General features: G+C 35.1%; 1 pseudogene; it reads left to right on the forward strand.

Annotated features, from left to right (window-relative positions):
• Nucleotides 1-8551: 8551 nt before the first annotated feature.
• LOC114039646 overlaps nucleotides 8552-12498 on the forward strand; it is a 33366-nt pseudogene continuing 29419 nt past the window's right edge.

Here is a 12498-nt window from a genome sequence, read left to right on the forward strand (position 1 = left end):
TACCATCAGAAAATTTTGCTAGTTCAAGTGCAAAGACAAGTGTGTGATATTTTAAGCATTTATTGAGGAATTGTATAAACTGAGTAGCATTGAGTCTGTGAATTCGAAATTTAGCTAATCCATTTCTTACATCGGGGAAGCAGATGGCACAGAGGATAGAGTACTGAGACTAGTCAGTAAGATTCTTCTTTATGAATTCAAATCCAGCCTCAGATACTTAATAGCTATGTGGCTCTGGGTAAGTCACTTAGCCCTTTTTACCTCAGTTTCATCATCTGTAAAATAAGCTGGAGAAGAAAATGGCAAATCAGTCTAGTATATTTGGCAGCAAAACTCCAAATGGGGTCACAAAGAGTTGGTCATGACTGAAACAAATGAATAATAATACTAATTTTTTACATACATGAAAGAGAAAATTCACCATACTAAATTGTTGTCCACTGAAATATATTTAATTTAATATCTAGATTTATGTGCCTTTAATTTTGGGTCTGCATTCCTTTTTTAATTTAATTTCCTTGAATATATGCTTGTAACAAATTTCTACTCTCTATGTAGCATTTGAATGTTTACAACATAGCTTCAATGCATAAATATTTTGTCAAGGACACCTATGGATGATTTACTTTTTTTCATGATACAGAAAATATGGCTGGACCAAAGTTTAACTTCACCTAGGAATCTGAGCTACAGACACTGGAACCATAGATATACTCAGGTAAATTGAGAAAAAAAAAGTGTCAAACTGTTATTATGTGGTTGGGGTTAGTTTTGTCTGTTGACAAAAAGGAAATTAATTATTCATTCAACTTTGAACACTGCAGTTTGGTGAACTGGAACTTCAAAGAGACAGGCAAGTACAAAACTAGAGAGAAAATAAATGAAAAGACTTTTCTGATTAAAAGAAATGACAAAATAATAGTGGGACAATCGCTGTAGGGACCTTTGATATATGCTGGGAAGTGGCATTAAGGTACAACTGGTGAATTCTGTATTTTACAGACTAAGGCTGAGGTAGAAAGATTTATCTCTCATTCCACAAGCATTATTAGCTTTATTCAAAACTGAACCATTCAGCATTTTTTTTCTACATCATCAACATTGAATCTTCCCATTATACTTCTGGAAAGAAAAGTTAAAGGAACAGACTTGCAGAAAGTTTCATGATTCATCTCCAAGGACCTCTCTGAGCTCCCTTCAATAAAAGCCTCCACTCAGTGGAAGACTGCTAGTAAGTAGGGGAAAAAAATCTGTTCAAAATCATTAATGGGGAGCAGTTCAGAATAGTAGCATATGCCACACACTTCGGACATAAAAAGGTTTATTTCTTAGATTCAGGTAGACATATTGAAACCTATGTTAGAGGGGCGTTAAGGATGGAACAGATGAAGCTACATTTGTTTAGATTCACTTTGGGAAGAAATAAGGCACTCATAAGTCATTGAACAGTTAATGAAAGTTTACTTAGCCTAAGTATAAGACAGAGTGGTATTTGTTTTCTATAAGTATGAGACCCCTCATCTGCCTATGGAAAAATGCCTGTTCAGTGAAGATGTTGACTCCCATGGTCTTCAGACAACCACTTAGTCAGAGGGGTCTTTACTCCTTTTTAATATAAATTTATGTGAGCAAGCAGTGGTATCAAAGAAGATATGGGACAATCCGGACCCGGGGGAATTTTTGTTCCCTTTAAGGGAAAATTAATTCCTATGGTGGAAAATGTAAGAACTCTGGTGAATATTGATACTATCACAATGTGGCAAAATTCTTAATTTTTCTGAGCCTCAGTTTCCTTATCTCTAAAGTAAGGAGAAGAATTCCTTGAATCCCTTATTCCTTCTACCCACTCCTCGGACTATTTTAAGTTTTAGCTGAAGTAATACATGTTAAAAATATTTATACCCTGAGAAGCAAGACTAGTCTGTAAGAAGAAAGATGAATACCTCAGAATATGTCACAGTATGTGTCTATATTCCATCCAGTAGTGTTGATCACAAATTGATGCACACTCTAGTAGATAATATATATGGGTTGCTATGATCAAGAATAGATGTGACTTAGTGACCACTTGTTATGAGCCTTTCTAACTTAACAAGATCAGTCCATGATTTATAGAGGCATAGTCTGTCACTTATCCTCTACTCAAAGCCTTTATTGGTTGGTAGCACTTACCAGAGCTTACACTCTATTGACATAGCATTCAAGAGCTTAGATGTGTGAAGGGAAAAATAGTAATCACCATGTTGTGTATTATTTTGATGGTTTAAAAGTGTAATCTCTTCTCCACCCCCACCATCTGGTCAACTAATAATAGAATACCCCAACCACTACAGAAGATAAAATAGAAAGTAATAAACTTTGCTAGGACAAAGTAAAAGCAGATTGGATAGGCTGCTCTATTGTTGTAACAACTACTTGTCCTTGAGTAAGAAACACCTGTAATTTTGTCTACATAGTTACCTCAATCTCAACCTTTTGTCGAAAGTGATCTCATTTACAATTTTAAAGGTATTTGGTCACCTCCACTTGTCTCCTGCCCTTGAATAGGATTTTTTTTTATTCTGATAGCATACCCTGCTAGTTGAGTGGTAAATATTGCCCCAGAAGTTCATTTGTTCTCCCTTGAATGATTGCCCTTTTCTCTACCTGTCTCTCTCTTGTAAAAGGTCTTACTTATCCATCCTAAATTGCTCCAGAATGCTGCTGATTATGTACTGTAAGCAGGCTTTACTATTATAAAAATTAAATCTGTACCTTAGCAAGTTGAAGTTATGATCAGCAGGTTCCTTAGCACACTACAACATGTTTTTTTTTTATTCAGTCCAACTTCCATTCTTTGACCCATAGTTATAGGAATCCAATTGATGGGAATACTAATCCAAAGATGTCCCATTTCTCTCCATAGAGAAACATCCCCATTTCCATTTCATTCAGTTAGTCAGTTAGCCTTTATTAAATGACTACAACATGCCAGGGACTATGCTTTTATTGTGACAGGACATTGGAGAGTATAAATGGGGAAAGAAACATTACACATAAAGAAACATTTCACTTTTCTTTGATGGTGTACCATGTTCTTTTTTACTTATGTGTGTGAATTTTTAACTTTTTTAACTTTCTTTTTTATTTTATCTAACTTTTATATGTCAGCAATTTGTTTTGTTTTGTTTTGTTTGGCCTTAATTGTTTTGAGAGTGTTCCACTCTAGGAAAAGAGCCAAACTTTAGAATGAAATTGGAAATCAAGAAATAGGCTAGTAAAAATGAGCAAACAACAACAATAAAAGAACCTGATCCATAAAAAGATATTATGGTGATAGGGAAGATCACAATCTAAATTTAGAAAAGGACAATGAAGTAAAAACAACCATAGGCAAAACTTCAAAGAAAATATGAATTAGAAACAAGTCCAACAAGAATTCCTAAAAGAGAATAAAAATTATTTTCAAAATCAAATAAGAGTAGTAGAGGAAAAATCAGGAATGTAAACGAGAGCAAATGGAGACAGTTATGAAATTATGGTGAAATGGGGCACAAAAAACACTGAATAAAACATCTTAATAAACAGAATTGGTCAATGGGGAAAAAAGTGTTAAAAAAACACCGAAAAAAATTCCTTATAAAACAGAATTGGGCAAATAGAAGCTAAGGACTTCATGAGACATCAAGAAACAATAAAACAAAATCCAAAGAATGAAAAAAAGAGAAGGAAATGTGAAATATCTCATTGGAAAAACAATTCACCTAGATAATGCATCAAAGAGAAAAAATGTAATAATTATTCAATTACCTGAAAGTCATGATCAAAGAAAGCACCAAGACATTATATTTCAAGAAATTATCAAGAAAACTGCCCCAATATACAAGAACCAGAAGATAAAATAGAAATTGAAATATTTCATTGATCAAAACCTGAAAGAGATCCCAAAACAAAAACTCCCAGGAATATTTTAGACAATTTCCAGAGCTCCCAGATAAAAAAGAAAATTTCAGTCAGTCACAAAGAAACTATTCAAATATGATAGAGACACAGTAAGGATCACACAATATTTATAGCCACCATGCAAGAGGAGCAGAAGGCTTGGGATAAGAAACTGTGGAAGTCAAAGGAGTTGGGATTATAAACTAGAATATGTTAGCCAGCAAAACTGAGTATGATCTTTCTGGGGAATACACACACACATTATATATATATATATATATGTATATATATATATATGTATGTATGTATACATATGTATATATACATATACATACATGCATATATATATATACTAATGCTATTGAGGATTTTCAAACATTCCTGATGAAAAGTCCTAAGATGTGTAGAAAACTTGACTTTCAAACTAGTAGAAACAATTAAAAACTTTAGAAAAGTTGCAGGAAATAAAGTCATAAGTCATAAATCATGAGCATTTCTATATATTACCAAAAAAAAAACCAGCAATAAAAGCCAGAAAGAGGAATTCCATTTAAAATTTTTTCTTCATATCCTTTCTCAATTTTTCTATGTGCTATTTTTCTTCAATACTATAAACAAAAAAATACTATATACCATAGTATAAATGTACTATAAACAACTATAGAAATTGTTCACATATACTAACAATAAGAGAAAGGGAGATATCCTTATTTCTGTCATATCCAACTGAACTCTGACTTGCTGAACTCTTGGTCCAGATCACTCCAGAAACCAATCCAGTCTGCTTGCCTGCTAACATGACTTGGGATAATGGGAGTCACCAACTTTTGCTTTAGGTAAAATGGACTAACTAAGAAACAAACCTTTCCATCTGTATTTTCTAAGGACTTACTGGCTTTGCCATTTGCCCTGATATATGCCCTACAATATCCCGATATCATCTGACCTTCTGACAAACTAAAGATGCCTGTCTGGGCTATGTAATCTGTCCCTCTGGTGCATCCTTATGACTTTTAGGACTTAGAACTTGTAAAAGTTTTTTTTTTCATTTACCCAGCAACTGAGCTCTCTAGTATGTTGTCTTCCACTTCCCACCTACCCAAGTGTGAACTTGATCATAGACTGTTTTTCTGTAGTTGTCATCCATCCCCGATACTGAGCATATCATTTGGAATTTAGTAGGAATAGGAATTCAATAATTTTTTTCATTAAAACAATCAAATTAACCAAAAAGTTTACCTATTTTCTTGGTTTTTCATAAAACCAGCTCGTAATTTTCATTATTAGTTCAATAGTTTTCTTGATTTCAAATTTATTAAGCTCTCCTGTGATTTTCAGAATTTCTATTTGTAATTTGTTTTTTTCTAGTTTTTTTATTTGCATGCACTATTCATTGATCTCATCTTTCTCTATTGTATTCATGTAAGCATTTAGAGATATAAAATTTTCCCTGAGAATCGCATTGTCTACATCCCATAAGCTTTGCTATATTGTCTCATTATTGTAATTCTCTTGAAGTTATTGGTTGTTTCTGTGATTTGTTATTTGACTCACTCATTTTTTGGATTAGATTATTTAGTTTCTAATTAATCTTTAGTGTATCTTTCCATGACACTTTATTACATGTAGTTTTTATTGCATCGTGATCTACAAAGGATGCATTTCATATTTATGCCTTTCTTCACTGGAATTCAAGGATTTTATGCCCTAGTACATGGTCAATTTTTGTGTAGGTGCCATGTACCACTGAAAAAAAAGTATATTCCTTTCCATCCCCATTAAATTTTCTTCGGAGATCTACCATATGCCATATGCTATATACCAAATACCATACCTTCAAAGGTCTACTTTTCTCTTTTTTAAATGTATTAATTTATTTTGATTTAGCAACAATCACTTCCATATGCTTTTGAGTTTTAAATTTTTTCTCCCCTTCCCTCCCCTCTCCCTCACCAAGATGGCACACAATCTGATATAGGCTATATATATATATATATATATTCCTATGAAACATATTTTCCTATTAGTGATGTTGTAAGGAAGAATTAGAAACAATAGGAGGAACCATCAGAAAGAGGAAACAAAATGAAACAGAAGAAAAAAATATCAAATAGTATGCTTCGATCTGCATTCAAACTCCATAGTTCTTTCTTTGGATGTGGATAGAATTTTCCATCTTGAGATCTTTGGAGATGTCTTAGATCTTTGCATTTCTGAGAAGGGTTAAGTCTATCAATGTTAGTCATCACACAACGTGGTTGTAACTGTGTACAATGTTCTCCCGATTCTGCTCACTTCACTCAGCATCAGTCCATACATGTCTTTCCAGGTTTTTCTGATGTCCACCTGCTCATCATTTCTTGTAGCACAATAGTATTCAGTTACATTCGTATACTATAGCTGCTCTTTTTTTTACTTCAACTAAATCATAATATATTTTGTTCTAGACTTTTATCTTTACTCTGTGTGTATGTCTTTGCTTCAAATGTGTTTCTTGTAAACAATATGTTGTAGGATTATGTTTTTTAATCCACTCTGCTATCCACTTCTATTTTATGGGAGAGCTCATCCCATTCTCATTAATAGGTGTGATTACTGTTTGTGTCTTTCTTTCCATCCTTCCCCCCATTTTTGTGTTTCTTGTTTTTCCCCATCACTCCTCACAGGTATTTTGCTTCTGACCACTGCCTCCAACAATCTACCCTCTCTTCTATCAACTCCCCTCCCTTTTCTTTCCTTTTTCCTTTGTTACTTCTTCTCTTCCTTCTGCCCTCCCTTCTATCCATTCCCTCCATTTTCTTTCCCCTTTCCCCTCCTGCTTTCTATAGGGTAAGATATATTTCTATATCCAAGTGAACATGTATGTTATTTCATTTTTGAGTCAAATCTATGAGAGTAAAGTTAAAAAAAATGCCCACCTCTCTCCCTTCTTTCTCTCTACTGTAATAGTTCTTTATGCCTATTCATGTAATATAATTTATCCTTTTCTGTTCCCTCATTTCCTCCTCCTGCAGTATAATCTTTTCCTACCCCTTAATTAATGTTTTTATCATCACATCAAAATCAACTTATACCCACACCTTCTGTCTATATATACCCCTTCTAAATATTGTAATAAAAATAGAGTTCTCAAGAGTTACAAGCATCCCTTCTCATGAAGGGATGTAAACAGTTTAACCTTATTAAAAAATATATGTATATGTATATATTCTTTTCCTGTTTACCTTTTTATACATCTCTTGAGTCTTGTATGTGAAGGTCAAATTTTCTGTTCAGGTCTGGATTTTTCATCAGGAAAATTTGGAAGTCTCCTATTTCATTGAAGGTCCTTCTCCCTTGAAAGATGATGCTCAGTTTTTCTGTTTAGTTGATTCTTGGTTGTAATCCAAGCTCCTTCACCTTCTGGAATATCATGTTCCAAGCACTGCAATATTTTAATGTAGAAGCTACTCAGTCCTGCATAATCCTGACTGTGGTTCCATGATATTTAAATTGTTTCTTTCTGGCTGCTTGCAGTATTTTCTCCTTGCCCAAATAATTCTGTAATTTGACTGCAATATTTCTTGGAGTTTTCATTTAAGGATCTCTTTCAGGAAGTGATCAGTGGATTATTTCAATGACTATTGTGCCTTCTGGTTCTAAGACATCAGGGTACTTTTCCTTGATAATTTCTTGAAAGATGCTGTCCAAGCTCTTTTTTTTTTTTTTTTTGATCAAGGTTTTCTGATATACCTGCAATTCTTAAATTATCTCTCCTGGCTCTATTTTCCAGGTCAGTTGTTTTTCCAATGAGATATTTTACATTTTCTTTTATTTTTTGTCACTATTTTGATTTTGTTTGATTGATTCTTAAAGTCTCACAGTCATTAGTTTCCACTTGCCGAATTCTAATTTTTAATCAATTGCTTTCTTCAGTTAACTATTGTACCTCCTTTTGAATTTGGCCAATTCTACTTTTTAAAGAGTTCTTCTTAGTGATTTTTTCTACCTTTCTTTCCATTTGGCCAGTTCTGCCTTTTAAGGATTTATTCACTTCAGTGGAATTCTGTACCTCCTTTTCCATTCAGTGAACTGTATTTTTTAAGGAGTTATTTGCTTCAGCTAATTAATTTCCTTCCTTTTTCAAGCTGTTGACTCTCTCTTTCATACTTCTCATTTCTTTTCCCAATTTTTCTTCTACTTCTCTTATTTGACTTTTAAAATCTTTTTTGAGCTCTTCCAAGAAGATCTTTTGGGCTTGGGACCAATTCACGTTTCCCTTTGTGGTTTCAGATATAGGTATATTGATGATGTGATCCTCTTCTGAGTTGTGTTTTGATCTTCCCTGTTGCCATAATAGTTCTTTGCGATCAGCATTCTTTTCTGCTTCTTGCTCATGATGTTTGCCAGTTTCCTACTTTTAAAGTTGTGCTCTCCTGCTGGAGCAAAGCAGTTACTCTATTAAGCTTTTTGTGCTGGGGTCCAGGTGCCTAGTCACTTGTTTTTGTGCTGGTGCCTCAGGTACTAGAATTAGGGGACTTTAGGGGTGTGACAGCTCACCTGGTGCTGAGCTGGGGTCCTAGTGGTGTTGTCTGGCATGTGCTGAGGCTAAATGGGGTTTTTCTATGTTTCTCCAGGGATGTGAGGAAGCATGGGGATGTTCAGCTGCTTGAGGACACCCGCCCATTTGGGGCTGCACCAGAACACAAGGAGGTCCAGCTGCTGTAGGACACCTCCCCTCCTTGGGCTGCACTGGTGCATGGGGTGGTTCTCTGAGCTGGAGTCTGCCTGTATCCCTGGCTATGCTAAAGAACATTAGGGGTCATGGTGTTGGTGTTTGCTTGCTCCCCTGGGCCTCAGGATCTCTTTCTGATTTGTTGAGGTAGGGATTGCCACTGGCTTGCTGGGACACTTTCTGTACTAAAATGTGCTCCCCTTTTACCTTAGTGAAAAAACCTTTCTTGCTGATCCTCCAAATTTCCTGGCCTAAGAAATTGCTGCACTCTGTTCCAGGATTTTTCTGGGGTGCTATTTTCTGTTTTTCTAAGAGGTCAAAATGGGAGAGTGATAGTGACTTATTGTTTACCCTGCTAACTTGGCTCCTGGAAATCTAACTATTTTTCATAATTTTCTTCCCTCACTCTCATTTTGATTCATGTTTTTTCCTCTACCACTTTTATTTGATTTTAAAAATCATATTTAAGCTCTTCTTGGAATTCTTATTGGGTTTGTGTTTAATTGACATTTTTATTTTGTTTTGAAGCTTTACTTGTAACTGTTTCAACTTAATTGTCTTCTTCCCAGTTTGTATCTTAGTCTTAATCTTCCCTGTTACCATAGTATTTTATAAGGTCAGGTTCTTGTTGTTGTTGTTGTTAATTCACTTGGCCACCTTATTTCTTGTTTTGGAACTTTATATTAATGTTGGACTCTTTTCTCAGCATGGAGGAGAAGGGGATGAGGAGCTCTGTCTCAAGCTTTAGGTTTTTTCACACTGTTGTTTTCAAGCTAGCTGCAGGGGTTTGGAAGTTTTTGGTGTGACATGAGGAGAGGTTTGGTTACTGCTCTCTTGGTTTACATTCTGGTCCTTACTCAGGAAGCACCCTTGATTCCTTGGGATTGAGACTGATACTTCTCCTCAGGGGCCCTCCTCTTTTAGGATCAAAAACAATAATTTTCTTCAGGGTCTCTGATTCCTTGGCACTGGAAATGATGCTGCCCCCTTTGCTTCTACTGCCTCTTAACCAAATGTACTCCACTTCTTCCTTGAACTATGACCCAGAAAAATAGAGACAATGGAGTTGCCAAACAGTTGCTTCTCATGGCTCTCACTCCCTCCTAACTGAAAGTGCTCCTCTGCTCTTCACCTATAACTCAGATGTGGGTGTGAGCAATGAAGTTACCGAACAGCATTTTGTCCTGTGTCCACTGCTAGCATATAGGTACTCCATAAACTTTTTGAGTAATTGTCAGTTCCCTTTAACCTATTTGGCATGAGAGCTCCCAAAGCTTCTGTTGCTTTGGTCTCCTTCACTTCACTGGTGTTTCATACATGTGAACTCTGGGCCAGCTTCCTACCCTATGTCACAGTTCTCTTTTGCAATATCCTATGTTATCTTGAACTGGAGGAATGTCTCACCCTGTCCTTTAGTTCATGCTGTCCTTCCAAAATTTAATTTGATGCATTATTTTAAAGTTGTTTGGATGGGAATGTTGGGATATCTTGGTTGAATGTCTCTCTATTTCTCCATCTTGGCTCTGCCCCATCAAGGATTTATTTAATCAAGTCAACAAGCATTTAGCAAGCACCTACTTTGTTTCAAACACTGCAGTATGCTGGGTAATGGTTGGCAAGGGCCTTATACATTTTCATCCCACTTACAGAGACTTGTACTAGTATAAAGAGTTTGCATTGGGGGATGTCTGCCTCTCCTTTTATGTTTCTTTTTCTCTAGCATCAAAAATCAAAAGGTCATAGAATGTCTTTAAGTGTGGTTGATAAGGTCAATGTCTCTAGAAATTGATGACTTTGCAACAGCAGTAGCAAGATTATGCTTAAGATAAGGAAACTTTCAGCATTTGATGAGGCCCCCAAGAAGATCCATCTTGAAAATTTATTTTTTTTTGTTTTTGGGGTGTGTGTGTGCGTGTGTGTGTGTGTGTGTGTGTGTGTGTGTTTAATCAGACTATATGCAATGGAGCAGAAATGTGAATCAACTAATTATCCATCTGGTGATAACTTTTTACGTACTGATGAGGCATAGATTTTATCCTCCTGAGGCAACTTACTACACTTTATTCTAATCATTCTACGATTCCATATTGTTAATCCTACCCTTTTCCATGTGAGAATTAACTACTTCTCCCACAGTTATTTTACTTTACATCTCTTGGGAAAGAACTCTTAGATTTCAAGCTCGTAACTATTTCTATAATATAGGTATCCACTTTCTCTGGAGTATCTGATGTGAGGATGAAGAGAAAAGAAAGTGAGGATTGGGTGGCTTGATATGCCCTATTGAGAAGTCTGTCAACCCCTGGACCAAGTAACACTAGGCAAACTTCAATTAAATGTAAAGGACACAGATTGGCCCAGATCATCAAGCCAAATGGCCTGACTCAGGCAGTACCTATCTAGCTACTGTGATAGAATATGATCAATTCATTTGACTTGGGCAATATTTTTTTTCTGAAATTTGTGAACTCTGACATAATTTGAATATAAACTATGCCCCTAAGTCAAAATGACTATGCCTATAATTAATAGTAAATGGATAATAGAAAGTTGTTAGTAGATCTGTAAATTTTCAGTAGTAGTTTTCTTTAAATATAAAAACAATGGATACCCTTAAATCTCATAATGAATTACTTGGTGTATTGGTTAAATACTCCCTTATATGAGGGGTACAGCTGAGGACTCAGGATTTTTCAGTAGTCCCCATAATTCAAACCAAGAAAGAGATTCATCAGAATTGCCCTATTTCCTTCAAGATGTCTACATAAAGGGAGGACAGATTGGGGAACAACAACAACAACAAAAGTCTCCACATGCTATTATTCTCTGAATAAAAAGTGAGCATTGCTAATTCTATTTAACAAGTACTGATTTTATTAAAATACATGTAAGTTAAGAGGTGAAGTTTGGCATAGAGAAAAGAAGGCATGTCTTGAGTCAGGAAAACTGAGTTCAAATCTAGAGTTCAAGAAGTATCAGATGTGTAACCCCATAAATAAGTCACTTAGACTCTCTATATCCCAGGTCACTCTTTAGAAAGGACCAGTCTAAAGTGTTAAAATGAGTTTTAACATGGGAAAAAATATAAATTTTATAAGAGAAAAGATGACATTTTTATATAGCATTATATTTAAAATCTGGATGATTTTGGTTCAAATCCCTCAGTCAAATACTAGATTATTAGGCTGGGCAAGTTATTAAATGTCTATGCCTCTGTTTTCACATCTGTGAAATAAGGGAGTTAATAAAACTTAACTGTGAAAGTATCTTCTAGTTCTAAGTCTGTAATTTTATATGTAATAGAAATGGGCTTGTGATCCCATTGGCATACACAAATCCCAGAGAAGAAGACTTTCAATGAAGATCTGATCTGCATTGATTTTTCAACAGAAAGTTGCCTGTGACTTGAAATATTAAGAGACTTCAACATGACTAAGATGGATATGTTTTGCATTGCTACACATGTGTAACCTATATTGAATTGTTTGCCTTCTCAGTGAGGGAGGATGGGGAGAGAGGAAGGAAGAAAATTTGAAATTCAAAGATTTAAAAACAAATGTTAAAAATTGTTTTCACATGTAAATGGGGAAAATAAAATGCCAAAAATAAGTTTAAAAAATGTTTTTAAAAATGTTAAGTGACTTGTCCAGGGCCAAATAGCTTCATGCCAGAGGAAAAACTCCAGCTTAGATTTTCCTGAGTCCAAGACCAGTCCTTCTATTTCTTCTTCTTCTTCTTCTTCTTCTTCTTCTTCTTCTTCTTCTTCTTCTTCTTCTTCTTCTTCTTCTTCTTCTTCTTCTTCTTCTTCTTCTTCTTCTTCTTCTTCTTCTTCTTCTTCTTCTTCTTCTTCTTCTTCTTCTTCT

The sequence above is a fragment of the Vombatus ursinus genome, unplaced genomic scaffold (assembly GCF_900497805.2).
Source record: "Vombatus ursinus unplaced genomic scaffold, bare-nosed wombat genome assembly UNPS02000749.1, whole genome shotgun sequence".
Classification (NCBI taxonomy): Eukaryota; Metazoa; Chordata; class Mammalia; order Diprotodontia; family Vombatidae; genus Vombatus; species Vombatus ursinus.